General features: G+C 46.6%; 1 long non-coding RNA gene across 1 annotated transcript in view; it reads right to left on the reverse strand.

The window, feature by feature from the left end:
* Positions 1-13,449, reverse strand: part of LOC125774501 (uncharacterized) — a 43,796-nt gene extending 30,347 nt beyond the window's left edge. Inside the window, exons 1-2 of the long non-coding RNA XR_007420979.1 lie at positions 13,202-13,449; positions 9,912-12,039 (exon numbers count right to left, since the gene is read on the reverse strand). This is a non-coding gene — a long non-coding RNA (uncharacterized LOC125774501). The remainder of the gene's footprint in view (positions 1-9,911; positions 12,040-13,201) is intronic.
* Positions 13,450-14,033: the final 584 nt, after the last annotated feature.

Raw genomic sequence — 14,033 nt, forward strand, 5'->3', positions numbered from 1 at the left:
TAGCCAAGACACATTAACCAAGACACATTAGCCGAGACACATTAGCCAAGACACCTTAGCCAAGACACCTTAGCCAAGACACCTTAGCCAAGACACCTTAGCCAAGACACCTTAGCCAAGACACCTTAGCCAAGACACATTAGCCAAGACACCTTAGCCAAGACACCTTAGCCAAGACACCTTAGCCAAGACACCTTAGCCAAGACACCTTAGCCAAGACACATTAGCCAAGACACATTAGCCGAGACACCTTAGCCAAGACACCTTAGCCAAGACACATTAGCCAAGACACATTAGCCAAGACACCTTAGCCAAGACACATTAGCCAAGACACATTAGCCAAGACACCTTAGCCAAGACACATTAGCCAAGACACCTTAGCCAAGACACCTTAGCCAAGACACCTTAGCCAAGACACCTTAGCCAAGACACCTTAGCCAAGACACATTAGCCAAGACACCTTAGCCAAGACACATTAGCCAAGACACATTAGCCAAGACACCTTAGCCAACACACCTTAGCCAAGACACATTAGCCAAGACACATTAGCCAAGACACCTTAGCCAAGACACATTAGCCAAGACACCTTAGCCAAGACACCTTAGCCAAGACACATTAGCCAAGACACCTTAGCCAAGACACCTTAGCCAAGACACATTAGCCAAGACACCTTAGCTAAGACACCTTAGCCAAGACACCTTAGCCAAGACACATTAGCCGAGACACCTTAGCCAAGACACCTTAGCCAAGACACATTAGCCAAGACACATTAGCCAAGACACATTAGCCAAGACACATTAGCCAAGACACCTTAGCCAAGACACATTAGCCAAGACACATTAGCCAAGACACATTAGCCAAGACACATTAGCCAAGACACCTTAGCCAAGACACCTTAGCCAAGACACATTAGCCAAGACACCTTACCCAAGACACCTTAGCCAAGACACCTTATCCAAGACACCTTAGCCAAAACACATTAGCCAAGACACATTAGCCAAGACACCTTAGCCAAGACACCTTAGCCAAGACACCTTAGCCAAGACACCTTAGCCAAGACACCTTAGCCAAGACACATTAGCCAAGACACATTAGCCAAGACACCTTAGCCAAGACACCTTAGCCAAGACACCTTAGCCAAGACACCTTAGCCAAGACACCTTAGCCAAGACACCTTAGCCAAGACACCTTAGCCAAGACACCTTAGCCAAGACACATTAGCCAAGACACCTTAGCCAAGACACCTTAGCCAAGACACCTTAGCCAAGACACATTAGCCAAGACACATTAGCCAAGACACCTTAGCCAAGACACATTAGCCAAGACACATTAGCCAAGACACCTTAGCGAAGACACATTAGCCAAGACACCTTAGCGAAGACACATTAGCCAAGACACCTTAGCCAAGACACATTAGCCAAGACACATTAGCCAAGACACCTTAGCCAAGACACATTAGCCAAAACACATTAGCCAAGACACCTTAGCCAAGACACCTTAGCCAAGACACCTTAGCCAAGACACCTTAGCCAAGACACATAAGCCGAGACACATTAGCAGAGACACGTTAGCCAAGACACCTTAGCCAAGACACCTTAGCCAAGACACCTTAGCCAAGACACATTAGCCAAGACACCTTAGCCAAGACACCTTAGCCAAGACACCTTAGCCAAGACACATTAGCCAAGACACATTAGCCAAGACACCTTAGCCAAGACACATTAGCCAAGACACATTAGCCAAGACACCTTAGCGAAGACACATTAGCCAAGACACCTTAGCGAAGACACATTAGCCAAGACACCTTAGCCAAGACACATTAGCCAAGACACTTTAGCCAAGACACATTAGCCAAAACACATTAGCCAAGACACCTTAGCCAAGACACCTTAGCCAAGACACCTTAGCCAAGACACCTTAGCCAAGACACCTTAGCCAAGACACCTTAGCCAAGACACATTAGCCAAGACACATTAACCGAGACACCTTAGCCAAGACACCTTAGCCAAGACACATTAGCCAAGACACCTTATCCAAGACACCTTAGCCAAAACACATTAGCCAAGACACATTAGCCAAGACACCTTAGCCAAGACACCTTAGCCAAGACACCTTAGCCAAGACACCTTAGCCAAGACACCTTAGCCAAGACACATTAGCCAAGACACATTAGCCAAGACACCTTAGCCGAGACACATTAGCCGAGACACATTAGCCAAGACACCTTAGCCAAGACACCTTAGCTTAGACACCTTAGCCAAGACACCTTAGCCAAGACACATTAGCCGAGACACCTTAGCCAAGACACATTAGCCAAGACACATTAGCCAAGACACCTTAGCCAAGACACATTAGTCAAGACACATTAGCCAAGACACATTAGCCAAGACACCTTAGCCAAGACACATTAGCCAAGACACCTTACCCAAGACACCTTAGCCAAGACACCTTATCCAAGACACCTTAGCCAAAACACATTAGCCAAGACACATTAGCCAAGACACCTTAGCCAAGACACCTTAGCCAAGACACCTTAGCCAAGACACCTTAGCCAAGACACCTTAGCCAAGACACATTAGCCAAGACACATTAGCCAAGACACCTTAGCCAAGACACCTTAGCCAAGACACCTTAGCCAAGACACCTTAGCCAAGACACCTTAGCCAAGACACCTTAGCCAAGACACCTTAGCCAAGACACCTTAGCCAAGACACATTAGCCAAGACACCTTAGCCAAGACACCTTAGCCAAGACACCTTAGCCAAGACACATTAGCCAAGACACATTAGCCAAGACACCTTAGCCAAGACACATTAGCCAAGACACATTAGCCAAGACACCTTAGCGAAGACACATTAGCCAAGACACCTTAGCGAAGACACATTAGCCAAGACACCTTAGCCAAGACACATTAGCCAAGACACATTAGCCAAGACACCTTAGCCAAGACACATTAGCCAAAACACATTAGCCAAGACACCTTAGCCAAGACACCTTAGCCAAGACACCTTAGCCAAGACACCTTAGCCAAGACACATAAGCCGAGACACATTAGCAGAGACACGTTAGCCAAGACACCTTAGCCAAGACACCTTAGCCAAGACACCTTAGCCAAGACACATTAGCCAAGACACCTTAGCCAAGACACCTTAGCCAAGACACCTTAGCCAAGACACATTAGCCAAGACACATTAGCCAAGACACCTTAGCCAAGACACATTAGCCAAGACACATTAGCCAAGACACCTTAGCGAAGACACATTAGCCAAGACACCTTAGCGAAGACACATTAGCCAAGACACCTTAGCCAAGACACATTAGCCAAGACACTTTAGCCAAGACACATTAGCCAAAACACATTAGCCAAGACACCTTAGCCAAGACACCTTAGCCAAGACACCTTAGCCAAGACACCTTAGCCAAGACACCTTAGCCAAGACACATTAGCCAAGACACATTAACCGAGACACATTAGCCAAGACACCTTAGCCAAGACACTTTAGCCGAGACACCTTAGCCGAGACACATTAGCCAAGACACCTTAGCCAAGACACTTTAGCCAAGACACCTAAGCCAAGACACCTTAGCCAAGACACCTTAGCCAAGACACCTTAGCCAAGACACCTTAGCCAAGACACCTTAGCCAAGACACCTTAGCCAAGACACCTTAGCCAAGACACATTAGCCAAGACACCTTAGCCAAGACACCTTAGCCAAGACACATTAACCGAGACACATTAGCCAAGACACTTTAGCCGAGACACATTAGCCAAGACACATAAGCCGAGACACATTAGCAGAGACACGTTAGCCAAGACACCTTAGCCAAGACACCTTAGCCAAGACACCTTAGCCAAGACACATTAGCCAAGACACCTTAGCCAAGACACATTAGCCAAGACACATTAGCCAAGACACCTTAGCCAAGACACATTAGCCGAGACACATTAGCCAAGACACCTTAGCCAAGACACCTTAGCCAAAACACATTAGCCGAGACACCTTAGCCAAGACACCTTAGCCAAGACACCTTAGCCAAGACACATTAACCGAGACACATTAGCCAAGACACCTTAGCCAAGACACTTTAGCCGAGACACATTAGCCAAGACACATAAGCCGAGACACATTAGCAGAGACACGTTAGCCAAGACACCTTAGCCAAGACACCTTAGCCAAGACACCTTAGCCAAGACACCTTAGCCAAGACACATTAGCCAAGACACCTTAGCCAAGACACCTTAGCCAAGACACATTAACCGAGACACATTAGCCAAGACACCTTAGCCAAGACACATTAGCCAAGACACCTTAGCCAAGACACATTAGCCAAGACACATTAGCCAAGACACCTTAGCCAAGACACATTAGCCGAGACACATTAGCCAAGACACCTTAGCCAAGACACCTTAGCCAAGACACATTAGCCAAGACACCTTAGCCAAGACACCTTAGCCAAGACACCTTAGCCAAGACACATTAACCGAGACACATTAGCCAAGACACCTTAGCCAAGACACTTTAGCCGAGACACATTAGCCAAGACACATAAGCCGAGACACATTAGCAGAGACACGTTAGCCAAGACACCTTAGCCAAGACACCTTAGCCAAGACACCTTAGCCAAGACACATTAGCCAAGACACCTTAGCCAAGACACATTAGCCAAGACACATTAGCCAAGACACCTTAGCCAAGACACATTAGCCGAGACACATTAGCCAAGACACCTTAGCCAAGACACCTTAGCCAAGACACATTAGCCAAGACACCTTAGCCAAGACACCTTAGCCAAGACACCTTAGCCAAGACACATTAACCGAGACACATTAGCCAAGACACCTTAGCCAAGACACTTTAGCCGAGACACATTAGCCAAGACACATAAGCCGAGACACATTAGCAGAGACACGTTAGCCAAGACACCTTAGCCAAGACACCTTAGCCAAGACACCTTAGCCAAGACACCTTAGCCAAGACACATTAGCCAAGACACCTTAGCCAAGACACCTTAGCCAAGACACATTAACCGAGACACATTAGCCAAGACACCTTAGCCAAGACACATTAGCCAAGACACATTAGCCAAGACACCTTAGCCAAGACACATTAGCCGAGACACATTAGCCAAGACACATTAGCCAAGACACCTTAGCCAAGACACCTTAGCCAAGACACCTTAGCCAAGACACCTTAGCCAAGACACCTTAGCCAAGACACCTTAGCCAAGACACATTAGCCAAGACACATTAACCGAGACACATTAGCCAAGACACCTTAGCCAAGACACTTTAGCCGAGACACATTAGCCAAGACACATTAGCCAAGACACCTTAGCCAAGACACATTAGCCAAGACACATTAACCGAGACACATTAGCCAAGACACCTTAGCCAAGACACTTTAGCCGAGACACATTAGCCGAGACACATTAGCCAAGACACATTAGCCGAGACACATTAGCCAAGACACATTAGCCAAGACACCTTAGCCAAGACACCTTAGCCAAGACACCTTAGCCAAGACACCTTAGCCAAGACACATTAGCCAAGACACCTTAGCCAAGACACCTTAGCCAAGACACATTAACCGAGACACATTAGCCAAGACACCTTAGCCAAGACACTTTAGCCGAGACACATTAGCCAAGACACATAAGCCGAGACACATTAGCAGAGACACGTTAGCCAAGACACCTTAGCCAAGACACCTTAGCCAAGACACCTTAGCCAAGACACATTAGCCAAGACACCTTAGCCAAGACACATTAGCCAAGACACATTAGCCAAGACACCTTAGCCAAGACACATTAGCCGAGACACATTAGCCAAGACACATTAGCCAAGACACCTTAGCCAAGACACCTTAGCCAAGACACCTTAGCCAAGACACATTAGCCAAGACACATTAACCGAGACACATTAGCCAAGACACCTTAGCCAAGACACTTTAGCCGAGACACATTAGCCAAGACACATAAGCCGAGACACATTAGCAGAGACACGTTAGCCAAGACACCTTAGCCAAGACACATTAGCCAAGACACATTAGCCAAGACACCTTAGCCAAGACACCTTAGCCAAGACACCTTAGCCAAGACACCTTAGCCAAGACACCTTAGCCAAGACACCTTAGCCAAGACACCTTAGCCAAGACACATTAGCCAAGACACATTAACCGAGACACATTAGCCAAGACACCTTAGCCAAGACACTTTAGCCGAGACACATTAGCCAAGACACATAAGCCGAGACACATTAGCAGAGACACGTTAGCCAAGACACCTTAGCCAAGACACCTTAGCCAAGACACCTTAGCCAAGACACATTAGCCAAGACACCTTAGCCAAGACACCTTAGCCAAGACACCTTAGCCAAGACACCTTAGCCAAGACACATTAGCCAAGACACCTTAGCCAAGACACCTTAGCCAAGACACATTAGCCGAGACACCTTAGCCAAGACACATTAGCCAAGACACCTTAGCCAAGACACATTAGCCAAGACACATTAGCCAAGACACCTTAGCCAAGACACTTTAGCCGAGACACATTAGCCAAGACACATAAGCCGAGACACATTAGCAGAGACACATTAGCCAAGACACATTAGCCAAGACACCTTAGCCAAGACACCTTAGCCGAGACACCTTAGCCAAGACACCTTAGCCGAGACACATTAGCCGAGACACATTAGCAGCGACACATTATTCAAGACACATTAGCCAAGACACATAAGCCAAGACACCTTAGCCAAAACACATTAGCCGAGACACATTAGCCAAGACACATTAGCCAAGACACCTTAGCCAAGACACCTTAGCCAAGACACATTAGAAAAAGACACATTAGCCGAGACACGTTAGCCAAGACACATTAGCCAAGACACATTAGCCAAGACACATTAGCGAAGACACCTTAGCCAAGACACATTAGCCAAGAAACATTAGCCAAGACACATTAGCCAAGACACCTTAGCCAAGACACATTAGCCAAGACACATTAGCCAAGACACATTAGCCAAGACACATTAGCCAAGACACCTTAGCCAAGACACCTTAGCCAAGACACATTAGCCAAGACACCTTACCCAAGACACCTTAGCCAAGACACCTTATCCAAGACACCTTAGCCAAGACACATTAGCCAAGACACATTAGCCAAGACACCTTAGCCAAGACACCTTAGCCAAGACACATTAGCCAAGACACATTAGCCAAGACACCTTAGCCAAGACACCTTAGCCAAGACACATTAGCCAAGACACCTTAGCCAAGACACATTAGCCAAGACACCTTAGCCAAGACACCTTAGCCAAAACACATTAGCCAAGACACCTTAGCCAAGACACCTTAGCCAAGACATCTTAGCCAAGACACCTTAGCCAAAACACATTAGCCAAGACACATTAGCCAAGACACGTTAGCCAAGACACCTTAGCCAAGACACCTTAGCCAAGACACCTTAGCCAAGACACATTAGCCAAGACACCTTAGCCAAGACACCTTAGCCAAGACACATTAGCCAAGACACCTTAGCCAAGACACATTAGCCAAGACACCTTAGCCAAGACACATTAGCCAAGACACATTAGCCAAGACACCTTAGCCAAGACACCTTAGCCAAGACACCTTAGCCAAGACACCTTAGCCAAAACACATTAGCCAAGACACATTAGCCAAGACATGTTAGCCAAGACACCTTAGCCAAGACACCTTAGCCAAGACACCTTAGCCAAGACACATTAGCCAAGACACCTTAGCCAAGACACATTAGCCAAGACACATTAGCCAAGACACCTTAGCCAAGACACCTTAGCCAAGACATCTTAGCCAAGACACCTTAGCCAAAACACATTAGCCAAGACACATTAGCCAAGACATGTTAGCCAAGACACATTAGCCAAGACACATTAGCCAAGACACATTAGCGAAGACACCTTAGCCAAGACACATTAGCCAAGAAACATTAGCCAAGACACATTAGCCAAGACACCTTAGCCAAGACACATTAGCCAAGACACATTAGCCAAGACACATTAGCCAAGACACATTAGCCAAGACACCTTAGCCAAGACACCTTAGCCAAGACACATTAGCCAAGACACCTTACCCAAGACACCTTAGCCAAGACACCTTAGCCAAGACACCTTAGATAAGACACCTTAGCCAAGACACCTTAGCCAAGACACATTAGCCAAGACACATTAGCCAAGACACATTAGCGAAGACACCTTAGCCAAGACACATTAGCCAAGAAACATTAGCCAAGACACATTAGCCAAGACACCTTAGCCAAGACACCTTAGCCGAGACACCTTAGCCAAGACACCTTAGCCAAGACACCTTAGCCAAGACATCTTAGCCAAGACACCTTAGCCAAAACACATTAGCCAAGACACATTAGCCAAGACACGTTAGCCAAGACACCTTAGCCAAGACACCTTAGCCAAGACACCTTAGCCAAGACATCTTAGCCAAGACACCTTAGCCAAAACACATTAGCCAAGACACATTAGCCAAGACATGTTAGCCAAGACACATTAGCCAAGACACATTAGCCAAGACACATTAGCGAAGACACCTTAGCCAAGACACATTAGCCAAGAAACATTAGCCAAGACACATTAGCCAAGACACCTTAGCCAAGACACATTAGCCAAGACACATTAGCCAAGAAACATTAGCCAAGACACATTAGCCAAGACACCTTAGCCAAGACACATTAGCCAAGACACATTAGCCAAGACACATTAGCCAAGACACATTAGCCAAGACACCTTATCCAAGACACCTTAGCCAAGACACATTAGCCAAGACACATTAGCCAAGACACCTTAGCCAAGACACCTTAGCCAAGACACATTAGCCAAGACACATTAGCCAAGACACCTTAGCCAAGACACCTTAGCCAAGACACATTAGCCAAGACACCTTAGCCAAGACACATTAGCCAAGACACCTTAGCCAAGACACCTTAGCCAAAACACATTAGCCAAGACACCTTAGCCAAGACACCTTAGCCAAGACATCTTAGCCAAGACACCTTAGCCAAAACACATTAGCCAAGACACATTAGCCAAGACACGTTAGCCAAGACACCTTAGCCAAGACACCTTAGCCAAGACACCTTAGCCAAGACACATTAGCCAAGACACCTTAGCCAAGACACCTTAGCCAAGACACATTAGCCAAGACACCTTAGCCAAGACACATTAGCCAAGACACCTTAGCCAAGACACATTAGCCAAGACACATTAGCCAAGACACCTTAGCCAAGACACCTTAGCCAAGACATCTTAGCCAAGACACCTTAGCCAAAACACATTAGCCAAGACACATTAGCCAAGACATGTTAGCCAAGACACCTTAGCCAAGACACCTTAGCCAAGACACCTTAGCCAAAACACATTAGCCAAGACACATAAGCCAAGACACATTAGCCGAGACACATTGGCCGAGACACCTTAGCCAAGACACCTTAGCCAAGACACCTTAGCCAAGACACCTTAGCCAAGACACCTTAGATAAGACACCTTAGCCAAGACACCTTAGCCAAGACACATTAGCCAAGACACATTAGCCAAGACAAATAAGCCGAGACACCTTAGCCAAGACACATTAGCAAAGACACCTTAGCCGAAACACATTAGCCAAGACTCCTTAGCCAAGACACCTTAGCCAAGACACATTAGCCGAGACACCTTAGCCAAGGCACCTTAGCCAAGACACCTTAGCCGAGACACATTAGCCAAGACACCTTAGCCAAGACACCTTAGCCAAGACACATTAGCCAAGTCACTTTAGCCAAGACACATTAGCCAAGACACCTTAGCCAAGACACATTAGCCAAGACACATTAGCCAAGACACCTTAGCCAAGACACATTAGTCAAGACACATTAGCCAAGACACATTAGCCAAGACACATTAGCCAAGACACCTTAGCCAAGACAACTTAGCCAAGACACATTAGCCAAGACACATTAGCCAAGACACCTTAGCCAAGACACATTGGCCAAGACACCTTAGCCAAGACGCCTTAGCCAAGACACATTAGCCAAGACACATTAGCCGAGCCACATTAGCCGAGACACATTAGCCGAGACACGTTAGCCAAGACACATTAGCCAAGACACATTAGCCAAGACACCTTAGCCAAGACACCTGAGTCAGGTCACCTTAGCCAGGTCACCTTAGCCAAGACACCTTAGCCAAGACACATTAGCCAAGACACCTTAGCCAAGACATATTAGCCAAGACACATTAGCCAAGACACCTTAGCCAAGACACCTTAGCCAAGACACATTAGCCAAGACACATAAGCCAAGACACCTTAGCCAAGACACATTAGCCAAGACACCTTAGCCAAGACACATTAGCCAAGACACATTAGCCAAGACACATTAGCCAAGACACCTTAGCCAAGAAACATTAGCCAAGACACCTTAGCCAAGACACATTAGCCAAGACACCTTAGCCAAGACACATTAGCCAAGACACATTAGCCGAGACACCTTAGCTTAGACACCTTAGCCAAGACACATTAGCCAAGACACATTAGCCAAGACACCATAGCCGAGACGCATTAGCCGAGACACATTAGCCAAGACACATTAGCCAAGACACCTTAGCCAAGACACCTTAGCCGAGACACATTAGCCAAGACACCTTAGCCAAGACACTTTAGCCAAGACACATTAGCCAAGACACCTTAGCCAAGACACCTTAGCCAAGACACATAAGCCAAGACACCGTAGAAAAAACACATAAACCAAGACACCTTAGCTTAGACACCTTAGCCAAGACACATTAGCCAAGACACCTTAGCCAAGACACCTTAGCCAAGACACCTTAGCCGAGACACATTAGCCAAGACACCTTAGCCAAGACACCTTAGCCAAGACACCTTAGCCAAGACACCTTAGCCAAGACACATTAGCCAAGACACCTTAGCCGAGACACATTAGCCAAGACACCTTAGCCAAGACACCTTAGCCAAGACACCTTAGCCAAGACACCTTAGCCAAGACACATAAGGCAAAACACCTTAGCCAAGACACATTAGCCGAGACACATTAGCCAAGACACCTTAGCCAAGACACCTTAGCCGAGACACATTAGCCAAGACACCTTAGCCAAGACACCTTAGCCGAGACACATTAGCCAAGACACATTAGCCAAGACACCTTAGCCAAGACACCTTAGCTTAGACACCTTAGCCAAGACACATTAGCCAAGACACATTAGCCAAGACACATTAGCCAAGACACCTTAGCCAAGACACCTTAGCCAAGACACATAAGGCAAAACACCTTAGCCAAGACACCTTAGCCAAGACACTTTAGCCGAGACACCTTAGCCAAGACACCTTAGCCAAGACACCTTAGCCAAGACACATTAGCCAAGACACCTTAGCCGAGACACATTAGCCAAGACACCTTAGCCAAGACACATTAGCCAAGACACCTTAGCCGAGACACCTTAGCCAAGACACCTTAGCCAAGACACCTTAGCCAAGACACCTTAGCCAAGACACCTTAGCCAAGACACCTTAGCCAAGACTCCTTAGCCAAGACACCTTAGCCAAGACACCTTAGCCAAGACACCTTAGCCAAGACACATTAGCCAAGACACCTTAGCCAAGACACCTTAGCCAAGACACCATTGCCAAGACACCTTAGCCAAGACACATTAGCCAAGACACATTAGCCAAGACTCCTTAGCCAAGACACCTTAGCCAAGACACCTTAGCCAAGACACCTTAGCCAAGACACATTAGCCAAGACACCTTAGCCAAGACACCTTAGCCGAGACACATTAGCCAAGACAGCTTAGCCAAGATACCTTAGCCAAGACACCTTAGCCAAGACACATTAGCCAAGACACCTTAGCCAAAACACATAAGCCAAGACACCGTAGAAAAAACACATTAACCAAGACACCTTAGCTTAGACACCTTAGCCAAGACACATTAGCCAAGACACCTTAGCCAAGACACCTTAGCCAAGACACCGTAGAAAAAACACATAAACCAAGACACCTTAGCTTAGACACCTTAGCCAAGACACATTAGCCAAGACACCTTAGCCAAGACACCTTAGCTTAGACAATTTAGCCAAGACACATTAGCCAAGACACATTAGCCAAGACACATTAGCCAAGACACCTTAGCCAAAACACATTAGCCAAGACACCTTAGCTTAGACACCTTAGCCAAGACACCTTAGCCGAGACACATTAGCCGAGACACATTAGCCAAGACACCTTAGCCAAGATACCTTAGCCAAGACACCTTAGCCAAGACACATTAGCCAAGACACCTTAGCCAAGACACCTTAGCCAAGACACCTTAGCCAAGACACATTAGCCAAGACACCTTAGCCAAAACACATAAGCCAAGACACCGTAGAAAAAACACATAAACCAAGACACCTTAGCTTAGACACCTTAGCCAAGACACATTAGCCAAGACACCTTAGCCAAGACACCTTAGCTTAGACACCTTAGCCAAGACACATCAGCCAAGACACATTAGCCAAGACACATTAGCCAAGACACCTTAGCCAAAACACATTAGCCAAGACACCTTAGCTTAGACACCTTAGCCAAGACACCTTAGCCGAGACACATTAGCCGAGACACATTAGCCAAGACACCTTAGCCAAGACACCTTAGCTTAGACACCTTAGCCAAGACACATTAGCCAAGACACATTAGCCAAGACACATTAGCCAAGACACCTTAGCCAAAACACATTAGCCAAGACACCTTAGCTTAGACACCTTAGCCAAGACACCTTAGCCGAGACACATTAGCCGAGACACATTAGCCAAGACACCATAGCCAAGACACCTTAGCCAAGACACCTTAGCTTAGACACCTTAGCCAAGACACATTAGCCAAGACTCCTTAGCCAAGACACATTAGCCAAGACACCTTAGCCAAAACACATTAGCCAAGACACCTTAGCTTAGACACCTTAGCCAAGACACCTTAGCCGAGACACCTTAGCCAAGACACCTTAGCCAAGACACCTTAGCCAAGACACCTTAGCCAAGACACCTTAGCCAAGACACATTAGCCAAGACACTTTAGCCAAGACACCTTAGCCGAGACACATTAGCCAAGACACCTTAGCCAAGACACCTTAGCCAAGACACCTTAGCCAAGACACCTTAGCCGAGACACATTAGCCAAGACACCTTAGCTTAGACACCTTAGCCAAGACACATTAGCCAAGACACCTTAGCCAAGACACCTTAGCTTAGACACCTTAGCCAAGACACATTAGCCAAGACACATTAGCCAAGACACATTAGCCAAGACACCTTAGCCAAAACACATTAGCCAAGACACCTTAGCTTAGACACCTTAGCCAAGACACCTTAGCCGAGACACATTAGCCGAGACACATTAGCCAAGACACCTTAGCCAAGATACCTTAGCCAAGACACCTTAGCCAAGACACATTAGCCAAGACACCTTAGCCAAGACACCTTAGAAATGACACCTTAGCCAAGACACATTAGCCAAGACACCTTAGCCAAAACACATAAGCCAAGACACCGTAGAAAAAACACATAAACCAAGACACCTTAGCTTAGACACCTTAGCCAAGACACATTAGCCAAGACACCTTAGCCAAGACACCTTAGCTTAGACACCTTAGCCAAGACACATTAGCCAAGACACATTAGCCAAGACACATTAGCCAAGACACCTTAGCCAAAACACATTAGCCAAGACACCTTAGCTTAGACACCTTAGCCAAGACACCTTAGCCGAGACACATTAGCCGAGACACATTAGCCAAGACACCTTAGCCAAGACACCTTAGCTTAGACACCTTAGCCAAGACACATTAGCCAAGACACATTAGCCAAGACACATTAGCCAAGACACCTTAGCCAAAACACATTAGCCAAGACACCTTAGCTTAGACACCTTAGCCAAGACACATTAGCCAAGACACCTTAGCCAAAACACATTAGCCAAGACACCTTAGCTTAGACACCTTAGCCAAGACACCTTAGC

This window comes from Anopheles funestus, unplaced genomic scaffold, assembly GCF_943734845.2.
Source record: "Anopheles funestus unplaced genomic scaffold, idAnoFuneDA-416_04 scaffold_13_ctg1, whole genome shotgun sequence".
Classification (NCBI taxonomy): Eukaryota; Metazoa; Arthropoda; class Insecta; order Diptera; family Culicidae; genus Anopheles; species Anopheles funestus.